This window comes from Amblyomma mixtum, chromosome 1, assembly GCF_055824585.1.
Source record: "Amblyomma mixtum isolate Tamu chromosome 1, ASM5582458v1, whole genome shotgun sequence".
Taxonomy (NCBI): Eukaryota; Metazoa; Arthropoda; class Arachnida; order Ixodida; family Ixodidae; genus Amblyomma; species Amblyomma mixtum.
In genome coordinates this window covers 47,924,183-47,936,900 of record NC_143012.1, presented here as the reverse complement: position 1 = coordinate 47,936,900, position 12,718 = coordinate 47,924,183, and the positions used below count along the sequence as shown (strand labels likewise).

The 12,718-nt window shown below is 49.9% G+C and overlaps 1 long non-coding RNA gene across 1 annotated transcript; it reads right to left on the bottom strand.

Annotated features, from left to right (window-relative positions):
• Positions 1-303: 303 nt before the first annotated feature.
• On the bottom strand, positions 304-1,702 carry LOC149366257 (uncharacterized). The gene is made up of 2 exons (XR_016284827.1): positions 1,072-1,702; positions 304-447 (listed from the first exon to the last, which is right to left on the bottom strand). It is a non-coding gene; the product is annotated as an uncharacterized LOC149366257 (long non-coding RNA).
• Between the last annotated feature and the right edge of the window lie 11,016 nt (positions 1,703-12,718).

The window sequence follows — 12,718 nt, the reverse complement described above, 5'->3', positions numbered from 1 at the left end:
TTTCAGAGCCCGTCTAATCAAAGGTGCGCGAGGGTACTCTAGAATGGGCAGGACCCAAGCAACCACCGATATCCTTCGGACGGCCGACAGAGGTCTGTTTCGGATGTTCTGTACGTCCGCTGAACATCCGCAAACAGCCGGTAGACGTCCGTCGGCCGTCCGAAAGGTGGCCAAAGGTATACGGTTCGCCGGCCGACGGACGTCCAGTTGAGTACGTCCATTGGCGGATCTTTCTCGAATATTCGCATATATGGTGCATGCGTGCTTTTTTCACTCCGCGCGATGCAATAAAACAAAAAACAGTTTGATGCATAGCAGGCATATTTTATTGTGGTTGATGATACATCAGCAGAGCAATGGGTTATATTCGGAAAATTTCGTAAATGTGACTCTTCAAATGTGGCAAGCTTGGGACACACATCCGTAATCTTCCCACCCACAGTATTTCTGAAATAAAAAGAACGCGGCAAACATCAGTCATGTAAAACAAATGGCACAATGCAGCAGCCCAAGTAAAAACATTGGAACCAATTAATAGAAGTGTTTAATGCTGCAAGTATAACAGACAATGCACTTAGGGAAAGGCATCCCTGCCTTTCCCTCTCTCTCTCTCTCAATAAGTATAAGGCAATAACTGCTCTCACTTTCCACATCATATTTGACAATGTATATGTTCTTTATTTATTCTTATGGGCCTTAGCGCACTAACCTGCGCAGCACTGTACGCGACTGTGCACAGAAAGCCGCAAAGCTTCCGTTGCGAACCACTGCGAACTACACGTGCTTCCTATGGTCTGCCTTTCGCGCGTTGTCACTCTTTATATAGGCACAGAGAACCTAGCGATGCCTTAAATATTAACAAGATGCGAAAATACTCCGTCCCGCAACTTTGAAGAGGAGTGGGAATTAGCCGCGCGAGTCGAGGGCTCCCGAAAGTGTGAGAACAGCACACACTTGTGGAAGCCATCTCCTCGCGCTTACTGCTCCCACTGTCCTGTGAACGAATTTTATATGAGCATGCATGCTGCATTGTCCTAGAAGCAAGTTCCAAGAAGTGTACTGGATACATACCTTCGTAGGCAATCCCATGTGCACTAAGCCTTCTTTAAACCAAGGTCGACGCAGTACGGGATTCCGGTGTTCCAGAAGAGCTTCAGGAGCTTCCCGTATCTTTCGAATTGCTTAGTTACATACTACTTTCGTCCACAGACCGAACAAAGCCACACATTATAATAACAGAGCTATAAAGCTCTGCGCGACAACACTACGCGACAAATCAAAACAGCGCTACGGAGCCGTACTGATGGATTGGATTGGACTGACCGCGAACTGACATCTATGATGATGGTGATAGCAGAATGCACGGGAGTTTTGATGATACTTACGAGTGGTTTCAATGGCAAGTTTTGCTAGCAAAACGGTGGACATGTCGCACAACTCCACTAATTTGGAGAAGTTTTATAAATATAAAACTAGTTATTGAGTTCTTGCAAAATTCTGCAACACCTGCTTCTCTTCGATAAAAGCTCGTTGGCGGCTCTTGCACTGCAGGAAGGAGTGGAATCGCACCAATTTACAAACATCTTCGCGTCAAGCCCTCCAACTGATGCAAATAAAACAGTATACATACACGAAAGACGCGAATTTTCTGTGAAATAAAAAACGTCCATACTCATGGCCTGGGAAAATACTCGGCCTTACATCCTTCGGACGTACGCCTCGTCTCTCATGCGGATGTACAAAAGTGGACACTGTCCGTACGTCCGGCGTATGTACGAATACGGACATCCGAAATCGGATTGTGTTCGTACGTCCGATGGACGTCCGATCTCTGCAAAGGACGTTCGGATCTAGCTCGTACGTCCGACGGATATCTGTGGTTGCTTGGGGAGGAGAGGCACACTTTCTGACAGCACTCTTCTTTCCCTTTATTTTCTACTTTTGACCGCCTTACGGGCATATTTCTTTTCGAAAACGGTACCCAAATGGTAATTATAGTAAATTAGTAACCGTGCTGCAATCTTTTGGCGAACCAGAAATGTTTTGAACGAGCACTACTCGCCTTAAACTGGACACAGAGCGCTAGAAAACATGTCGAGCTGGATTCGTCAGTAGCCAGATATGACAATCGGCTTATGACGAGCTTGGCTCGTGCAAGTCTGCTAGGGGCTGAAGGTGTTCTTAACGAACGTAGTACCTTCCTGCATGGGCGTCCGGAGGGGGGGGCAAGGGGGGGCGGCTGCACCCCCCTGGAAAATCACTCACTCGAAGCGTGAGTGATGGCCGCACGCCAGGGGCGGTGGTGCGCTCAGCCAAAAGGGTAAAAGCAGCCCCGCTTCCACGCTTTGGGTCACATCTGCGAAATGCCGCGTCCGGGCACGCGTCTTTACGCCGTTTTCAAACCACGCCGTCGTTAGCTCTGTTGAAGGGCGACCTGTTGCAGACATACAGCGGCACCGGCGAGCATGTGTTTCGAGCCGTCTTGAGATGGGTGTCTGTTTCTTTGATCTCTAGAGAGATAGCGACACGAAGGCAGACAGTGCACAGGGCATATTCAGGAGGGAAGGACAAATCAGCCGTGTCCACCCCCGCTTTGTCGGGCTGCTCAGGGGCAAGCGAGCGAAGAGTTGGCGCCGCCGCCGCTCGCTGTCTCCTCCGATCCGCGGGAGAGCGCAGTTCGGTAGAAGCGCCGCATTCAGAATCTTCGGCAAAGGGGATTAGCTCCTTTTGTTCACGGCGACGCAGGCTCCAGAGGCGCCCCCACACCAGCGTTCCTTGCGTCTTCTCTGAAAACCAGCGCCTTTGGTCAACGCAGCCCGATGGCGCCTGCCTGGCTAGCCTGTCACCTCTGGCTGGGCCTCAAATCACAACAGCGCCCGTGTACTGTACGATGTCAGTGCATGGTAAAGAGACCCAGGTGGTCGACATTATCCGGAACTCTGTACTACTTTGTCCCTTATAGCCTGAGTCGTTTTGGGGCACTGAACACCATAAAAACACACAAAACAAATTTTCCGACCGGAGTGGCGAGTGTCCCTTCCCCTTGGAAGTCGCGCGGAAGTAAACCCTTGCACGTGTGCGCGCCTCTGTGTTTGTGCTTCGGTGTTTTAGTGACCGGTTGTCAACGAAGCTGAGAACAACCAAGACAGCGGACGAGAAAACGACGAGCGGCGAGCAGTGTGTGTGCCGTTGCTCGGCTGTGCGGATGCGCGAGCAAGATGGAGCGAGGTGTATGAAGCTGCGAGCGTGCATTTATCTTGTAAATAAGTTTTCGTTGTATATATAGTCATCTTTTGTTTTCAACGTACCCGTTCAACCGTTTTTCCAATCAATGTGTGTGATGAGTGTGCACCGAGAGCGTGTAATGAAGTACAGAAATGAATTTATCACCCGTGTAATCACGCAATTCGCCCAGAAAAATCCGAGGCGTCTACAGTTGCTGTTCAAGGAAGACTGACTGAGTGACAGTAGTTGCGTGTTTGTGACGATATTGTGCTGTGTGCTGGTCATCAATCCGGGTGAGTCGAGAACCCGTATGCAGCAAGACTGAGCACTTTTCTCCACGAAGTGACAGTATCTTTTTCCATTTTTTATTAATTTTAATTGTTTCTTCGTTGATAAACTCCAATGTATCTCTCCTAGCCACGCTTTAATTTGCTGTTTGTAATTTTTATTTCATGTGTGTATTTCACTTATTTTTTATTTATATATAAATAAATAAATTTACTCCGCAAATAGTGCCTTTTTGCTACGAACATACCCCCCCCCCCCCTCCGGCGCCAACAACCAATGGGGCCCCCCCCTGCAAAAAATTCTGCGGACGCCCTTGCCTTCCTGCTCTTGCCCGTATCGCCATGCTGCTCGCTGGACAGTCATGTACACACGGCATAAGCCAGATGAGCACAGCAGTCCAGACAGAATATGACGAGGCTCAATTTGGAAAGGTTTTGTTTTTTTGCGATACCTCCACACACGACTCTCATTGTTACAGCTGGATTCCTACAGGTGTCGCTATAGTTACCGTGAACCTATGCCGCCTAGAACTGATCGTCACTCTCTACCTCACAAGAGGAGAGGTCGGAGAGTGTCACACATTTCTCTAGCAGCATACCGCCAAACATGGCTGCTACAGAGTCCACACGACGACGGCGGGAAATGACACCGCCAGAGCCGCGATCATCGGGGCCTGCTGTGTCTTGCAGCCAACGTCCAGCAGTATCAGGCGACTCAACTTCGCAGTTGTTGAACACGTAGTACAGCAGGAACAGTGTGTCGCTGTTGAGAAGACTGCCAGGAACTGCAACTGCTTCGCCGACGCGCGCGCGGTAGGCTTGAAGCGAGACGTAAAAGGATGCCAGCTCTTCCAAGTCCAGTTGAAGCCCGGAATTAGAACTGGCGCCGTATCTAGCGAAGGAAGCCACCTTTCGGATGACGCCCCGCAAACCACGTTCGTTGAAGTGACGCGCATACTTTGACCTTTCCGAGATGCACTTGAAAAAGCGAGTTCGCGCAAGTTCCGGAGAAAGCGGGCCCAGAAACAACGTCTTGAATATGCGAGGACCAGTTCTGGCTATGCTTAGGTCACGAAGCCACTGGTCTTCTGACGTCGTGAGATTGAACACGCCAATGGGAACCTCCAGTGTCGACGAGTTTTGAGAAAACGCTGGCGTGAGGGACAGCGCCGAAGTTTTCGAAATAAAGCCTCCGGTCCATCGTTTCCATGTTGACCTCTCGAGGAAGCTTCTCAGCCTGGAGGCGTTCGCTGCATCTTTGCCATAAAGGTCGTCGGAGTATTGATACGTGAATGAGGCATACTTTGAAACCCCAGCTACGTCCCAAGAAAGGTTGATAGCGGACACATTTGGCATCTTCTTATACAAAAACATTTTCAGCTGTCCAAGCATTTCTCCAGCGTCCGCTTTGAACAACGATGCGAGTTTATTTCTTACTAGGTGTGGTATGAGGTCAGGGTCATATTGGTCGATAAATCGGAGACATCTGACCAATCGTTCTCGCTTAGGGGCGACGGTGATCCGGAACGAAGTAAACGAACTGATCATCTTTTCAATTTCCTTATGGTACGCTGACAGGTCTTCAAGCATGAACGCGACGGCGGTCGCTAGGCGTGCCGGTCCCTTTGATGCGTACCACTCATAATCCCAACCCGGCGACTTGGAGGAGTTTACTGACAAGACGCAAGTTCTGTTAAAAATGCCAGTCATCTGGGTAACCTTGAGGCACATGTGCCGTTCCAAATTTAGGAAGAATTCGGTGCTTTCGTTTCTTCCGTCAGATGGGGACGCTGCAGCGCCGTCTCCCTCGTCAGTGTTAGGTTGATCCATTAGGTTGCTTTCGTGGTTCGTTGTTACGTGCTCTTTCGTTGCCCCGTCTTCAGTGTTAACGAGGTCCACGTAGAAGGTGTCGTTTGCATCTTTTACAAAGACTTCGAAAAATGGTGACACGCCGATAGAAGCCATACGTACGATGACCTCAGCCAATGTGCCCGGCGTCCGTTCTTCTGTCAGTGACACCAGGTCGTTGGTAATATCCTCGAGGTCTTGCTCGGAGACCAAGCGGCCCGCGATGCAGTCGGAGAAGAAATCTCGTTGCTCCGAGACCGGACCTTTCGGACTGGACCATAGACGCCCCACCTGCTCCAGAAAGGCGTCCAGGACAGCGTCGTCGACGCTGTAGTGGCCCCGGGACTCCGCCAGGTGTCTGTGGCTCCGGGTCCAGGCCGCGCAGACGTGGTCGTACAGGCTACTGCAGGTGTCGCGGTGGGGACTGAGGAGGCCTTCTAGGTAAGCGGCCATGTTCTTACACGCCTCAGTCGCGCAGAAGAAGTAGGCGCCTTCGGCAGGCGCGTCAGGCAGCTCGACCGATCCTCCGGCGGCTGCGCTGACGTCCAGCAATGTATCCACGTCGGGAGCCAGCCTGAAGTCGGTCTCGTTAGGCGTGTCGCTGCTGTTGGTGTCGATCAGGACCGGCTCGAACGGGGTGTGCGTGTTGCGGATGACATGCGTGTAGGCGACCTCGGGGTCCGTCGCCATCATTATCTTTGTTGTGACGAAGGCGAGCAGGCAGGCGACTATGACGAGGAGCACGCCGCAGGTGATGCTGCCGTACAGCCTCTCCCGCGTTTTGATGGCGTCCACTTGAAGCGCCCTTTGTTCGGCCTCGCCGTATTTGGCCACGTCCTCAGCGGCGGCAGCGGTGGCGGCTCCACCCATAGAAGGTTGAATCGATAAGCGGGGATCCGGGGGCGGCGCCGAATGCGCGGGTGCCTGCTCCTCTTCGGCATCAAGGTCATCCAGATCAACGGCGGCGGCCATGGTTAAAGGCGGCTGTTCGCGGTCTCCGTGAGGTTACAATGTGGTCGTCCTCAAGAAGACAATGGCGCGTACCCTCTGCGGAAGGACTGGCCAAGACACAGGCGGCGCTTTGATCTTCGTCTTCTTCCTCTTTAGGCTGTCTTGTTTCTTATATTTTCAACGAAAGCTGCATGGTCTCGCTTCCATACTCCACAGATTTCCTTTGTGCAATATCTCCTTGACCCCTTAAACGTCTGCATTTCGGACATCCATTCGGTGTGCGCCAATTCTACGTCTATTCAGATTGTCTTTGATGATGTCTTTCCAAACCCTACAAAATTTATGCCTTTCTATTTGCTGGACGGTTTATTTCTTGACGTGCTTTCACTCATATGAGCTCATTGCGAGAGACGCCTCACAGCGTGAAGAAAAGGCCGGTGTTGGTATTTTCTCTCTCTCTCCCTCGACCGGTCGTTCTTACTCCGCCTTCCCGATTTCGCCCTCATGTATTGGGCCGAATTTTTAGCAGTAGTCCTGGCCATGGGCGTCCGGAGAGGGGGGGGGGGGGCAAGGGGGGGGCGGCTGCACCCCCCTGGAAAATCACTCACTCGAAGCGTGAGTGATGGCCGCACGCCAGGGGCGGTGGTGCGCTCAGCCAAAAGGGTAAAAGCAGCCCCGCTTCCACGCTTTGGGTCACATCTGCGAAATGCCGCGTCCGGGCACGCGTCTTTACGCCGTTTTCAAACCACGCCATCGTTAGCTCTGTCGAAGTTCGACCTGTTGCAGACATACAGCGGCACCGGCGAGCATGTGTTTCGAGCCGTCTTGAGATGGGTGTCTGTTTCTTTGATCTCTAGAGAGATAGCGACACGGAGGCAGACAGTGCACAGGGCACCTTCAGGAGGGAAGGACAAATCAGCCGTGTCCACCCCCGCTTTGTCGGGCTGCTCAGGGGCAAGCGGGCGATGAGTTGGCGCCGCCGCCGCTCGCTGTCTCCTCCGATCCGCGGGAGAGCGCAGTTCGGTAGAAGCGCCGCATTCAGAATCTTCGGCAAAGGGGATTAGCTGCTTTTGTTCACGGCGACGCAGTCTCCAGAGGCGCCCCCACATCAGCGTTCCTTGCGCCTTCTCCCAAAACCAGCGTCTTTGGTCAACGCAGCCCGATGGCGCCTGCCTGGCTCGCCTGTCACCTCTGGCTGGGCCTCAAATCACAACAGCGCCCGTTTACTGTGCGATGTCAGTGCATGGTAAAGAGACCCAGGTGGTCGACATTATCCGGAACTCTGTACTACTTTGTTCCTCATAGCCTGAGTCGTTTTGGGGCACTGAACCCCATAAAAACACACAAAACAAATTTTCCGACCGGAGTGGCGAGTGTCCCTTCCCCTTGGAAGTCAAGCGGAAGTAAACCCTTGCACGTGTGCGCGCCTCTGTGTTTGTGCTTCGATGTTTTAGTGGCCGGTTGTCAACGAAGCTGAGAACAACCAAGACAGCGGACGAGAAAACGACGAGCGGCGAGCAGTGTGTGTGCGGTTGCTCGACTGTGCGGATGCGCGAGCAAGATGGAGCGAGGTGTATGAAGCTGCGAGCGTGCATTTATCTTGTAAATAAGTTTTCGTTGTATATATAGTCATCTTTTGTTTTTCAACGTACCCGTTTAACCGTTTTTCCAATCAATGTGTGTGATGAGTGTGCACCGAGAGCGTGTAATGAAGTACAGAAATGAATTTATCACCCGTGTAATCACGCAATTCGCCCAGAAAAATCCGAGGCGTCTACAGTTGCTGTTCAAGGAAGACTGACTGAGTGACAGTAGTTGCGTGTTTGTGACGATATTGTGCTGTGTGCTGGTCATCAATCCGGGTGAGTCGAGAACCCGTATGCAGCAAGACTGAGCACTTTTCTCCACGAAGTGACAGTATCTTTTTGCATCTTTTATTAATTTTAATTGTTTCTTCGTTGATAAACTCCAATGTATCTCTCCTAGCCACGCTTTAATTTCCTGTTTGTAATTTTTATTTCATGTGTGTATTTCACTTATTTTTTATTTATATATAAATAAATAAATTTACTCCGCAAATAGTGCCTTTTTGCTACGAACATACCCCCCCCCCCCCCCCTCCGGCGCCAACAACCAATGGGGGCCCCCCTGCAAAAAATTCTGCGGATGCCCTTGGTCCTGGCTTTGCGCAAGTTAAACAGCTCTTTGTCTTCTGTCATAATTATGATAATTATGACAGATTCATTATCCCGGTGTTCCTCTCTCACCGCGTCTACGGAATCATAGGCACTCCGCTTACTCAAATGCTTAGTACCAATTCACGTGTGTTCATTAAGGTTGGTTCGGGTATCTGGGCGCAGAGGAATTCATTTAAGTTAGGTTGCTTTTACCCTGGCGAATGCATCTCTTCACGGACCCGTCATATCTCTCCTTGTGCCCTGCGCATATATTACAGCGGCCAGGTTTCGTAGGTGTCTGGTATTGAATTTCAGCTCTTTATTTACAGCGTCTTCTTTCCCCCTGGTGCAGTAAAGAATGGCGATCGCGCAAGCTTGAGGTTTCTTTCATGCGTCTACGCATGTGTTGTTGCGTGCCTCAATTAAACTTCTACCCACATAGGTCTGGTCTGGCGGTCTCCCCATTGTGCCCGCTCTGCGCTGAACCCGAAACGATAGATCACTTCTCGTTGACCTGCCGCCGCTTCTCCTCTTTACGGAGGTGCCTGCTAGAGCACCCGTTATGACAGCGTTATGACAGCACCCGTTATGAAGTCTGTCGGCTGGGGTTATTCTGTCTTTTTGGGTCCTTCCTCCCTTGGGCACAGCAACAGGAATGTGCTTTCCGCCATTCAAACTTTCCTTTCAGACACGAAGCGGCTGCCATCCTAAAATCTTTCATAGATTTTTCTGGCTACTCATGTTCAAAATCCTCCTGCAACCAAAGCTTCCTAAACACGGCACGTTTAGCCCCATTCCCATTTTCAGTCACCAATCTCACAGTGTTTTTTTTAATTAATCAAATGTGCATTTCTTTTCATTTAGCTATTTATTTATAAATTTATTATTTTAGTTTATTTTTAGCGTTTTTCAGCACTTGTAAGTGGCTGCCTGTGTCTTGGCCACTCTACCGCAGTGGGTATGCGCCATTATTTTCTTATTTAAAGGCGTTGTGAAAAGAAAATGAAGCTGCTCGGTTTTAATTTTTGCTGCTTCCATAAACATTAGACATGCTAATTCCGAAATATTTCGACTCAATATTGAGTCTGCATTTAATAAAGCCCGTTTGAAATCGCTGCCTTTTCGCGTTCATGAAACGACCATGCGCCGCCGTCGGCCGGCACACGCATTACTCGACTACGTCATCTTAAGATCTTTAGAAACGTAGCGATATCTTGAGATAATATAGAGATAACATAATCAACGAGGAAGTGCCGCAAGCGCTTGCCCCCCCCCTTGTCACCCCCGACACCAACGGAAGGCGAAGCCATGAACTACGCCGCCGCACTGCGCAGTACCGAGCCCCGACGAGACCCCCCCCCCCCCCCCCCCCCCCCCAAGCCCTCTTCGACGAGAACCAGCTCTCCAAGAACGATGCCTCCTAGCCCCCGCAAGCCCACAGCGCTTCCGCTGTGGTTACGCCGGCCAGATCTTTCGTCACTACGCAACGGCCAGAGCGGTTTCGCCATCGGCGCCCCACGACCGCTCCCCGGCCAGCGATCACGGGAAATCGACGACTACCTGCGCAGAGGGGAGCTCAGAGGGCAAAACACGTCTAGAACGACCGAACTGTGTTTCCCACAGCTCCCAAAGCCGCTGCGACCAGCTGGAAGGCAAAAAATTACGATTAAATCCTACGCGTTTAACTTCACCTGCTTACACCCGTATCATTTCTAACCAAATATTATCGCTAGATATCCCGTGTTCAGCCTGAAACACGCCCAGAACGTGTCCTAGGCAAGCGTTTTGCCCTCTGTATACGGGCTGTCAATAAGCCGTTTGTCCCGCTTACCGTCGCCGTCCACCACAGGTTTTGCATCACCTGGCCGCAGCTATAGCCCCCGTAGGGGAAAACAGACCTGCGGAGCTCAGGTTGATTGCCGAGGAAACGACAAAGGTCCTCCAACGAGGCTTTTTCGCTTTATTTGTGATGCAAGACTCGTCCAAAATTATCTCGAAGGATCGAGCCTGAAGTCATCGTACGTTGCTCCATACTGTTGTAATAACTTTGCACGCCTTGTATTGAAAGCTTCAAATCGAGCTCGGCCGAGAGCGGCGGACATTCGGTTTGACGACCGCCGAGAACGCTTGTAGCTTCGCCGCCACCGAATCATTCATTTCTTTGCGGGCGCAAGTCAGCCCCAATAACGAGTTTTGTTTAGAGGCCGTCTGCCGTCTCTCTTGACAGCATGCAGACACCACTACGTGACAATATTGACCCATACAAAGTGCTGTCGGCGACAAAAGTCTAAAGGCCGTGGAAAAAGCGGTCTAGGGCGCATAGGTGTTACGCCTGCCAACGAACATCTGCTTTCATTAAACCACTTTGAAGCGCATTAGCGCCGCTATCACTTCCGCAAGTTTGGCTTTGATCAACTGCCTAATAAGCTCAACAGGATAGCTAAGCAGGACAGCTAATAAGAGAGATATCGGCGCTTGTTCTCGATTATGCGTCCTGGAAACTTCTTGTCCCCGGTACAACATAATGTCTGCCTTGCTGCGCAACCGAGCTCAACCGACCGCACCTATCTCTCACGGCTTCAAAAAATAAAAATCTCTACAGATTAAAAAAATCACCCAGCAAGCTTCTCGCAAGAGCACACATTTTAGCGCGATGTAGGCAAAATTTGTTAAGCCACAGCTCCAAGCGTAGCTGCGCCTACTAAATTCTAGAAAGTGATCAAGATAACACAGTCTCCGGATCACTTTATTGGCTTCAGAAAAGTATTTGACGCTCCACATTTGGAGCGCGTCACGAAATGTGGACGGTTGTTTTCTATTCGGTTTCGAGATGTGGTGTAAGGAAACTTTGTGGTCGCGAATGCCAGCGTTCGTACAAACGCCGTGCGAGAGAAAACCGTTTATTTTCCGACCCCAGTCCGTGTTGCCGTCTGCTGAGCGCATATTTTTGCGAGCAGTGGCCAGTATTTCGGGAAAAGAACAACAGAAGGAACGGCCCAGCTCTCAAAAGATTACGGTTCCATTTATTCGAGACTTAATTGTGTATATTGGCGAATATCTTCATTTTCTTTGTCAGAAGCGCAAGCAAATTGTCGTCTGCGTTTGAAAGGTGCAACGACCGTTGGGTCAACGTACTGCGCATTTGCGCGCTAGAGGCCCACTATTCCCCTATGCCTCGAATAGAAAATACGAAAAAGTCCCTAATAATTGGTTCCTAGGGCCGCCATGGTGCCGCGATGTGTGACGTCAGTGCAAAGGTCAGTGGCCTTTCAAGGCGCCAAGCAGTCTGCGCACTGTCGGCCCGCCATTCCCCTTTGCCCCTAAATCAGGGTCATCTGATACGAAATGTCCCTATAGTTGATTGCTAGGCTCCTTTATTATCGCCGACGTCCCCGCTGAATCGCCAGTCGCTCCCTGACATCCGAAGCTGTCGGACCTCCGCCGCTCGTCGTCCCGGAATCGACGACTCATTGTCGAGCGGTCAGTCACCCGTTAGCTCTCGCGGAGAGTGGACGCGCCGGCGCGTCGCTCCGGCGTGCAGACGACCTCGACCGTTTGTCCTGGCCGGGGTTACCTGAGGGATGCGGATCTTCGGCGCTGCTTGTCCCATGGAACTCCAGCACCTGCCGACGACCGGCTTCAGCCCTAGGCCGGTTCCCAGGGTTCGTGCTTCGCAGTTTTTTTTTGTTTTTCTTCTTGCATGCTCCTTTTTTATTTTATTTTTGTTTTCATTTCCGTTACTTTTTTGCTTTTTTATGACTCCCACTCGTTATATTTTTCGCTTTTTTTTGCCTGTTTAGTCAGTTTTGAATTCAACTCTTCCTTTCACTTTTCTTCTGTCCCGACTTTTCACTTTTAATTCATTAATTATTTATTAATATTATTCGTAGTTATCTATTATTGTTGATAAATTAATATCACTTACTTACTATTAAATTGTTATACTTTTCCTAATTTGTTCACTTTCCTCTTTCCACTTTTATTTTTATACGTCTTCTGCTAGCAGTTTTTTTTGTGTTTTTCTTGTATGCTCCTTTTTTATTTTATTTTTGTTTTAATTTCCATTACTTTTTGTACTTTTTTAGTTTTGAAGTCAACTCTTCCTTTCACTTTTTCTTCTGCCCCTACCTTTCATTATTCATTTATTAATTATTATTCTTAGTTATATATTATCGTTGATTAATTATTATAACTTATTTATTATTAAATTAGTGTACTTTCTCTCATTTA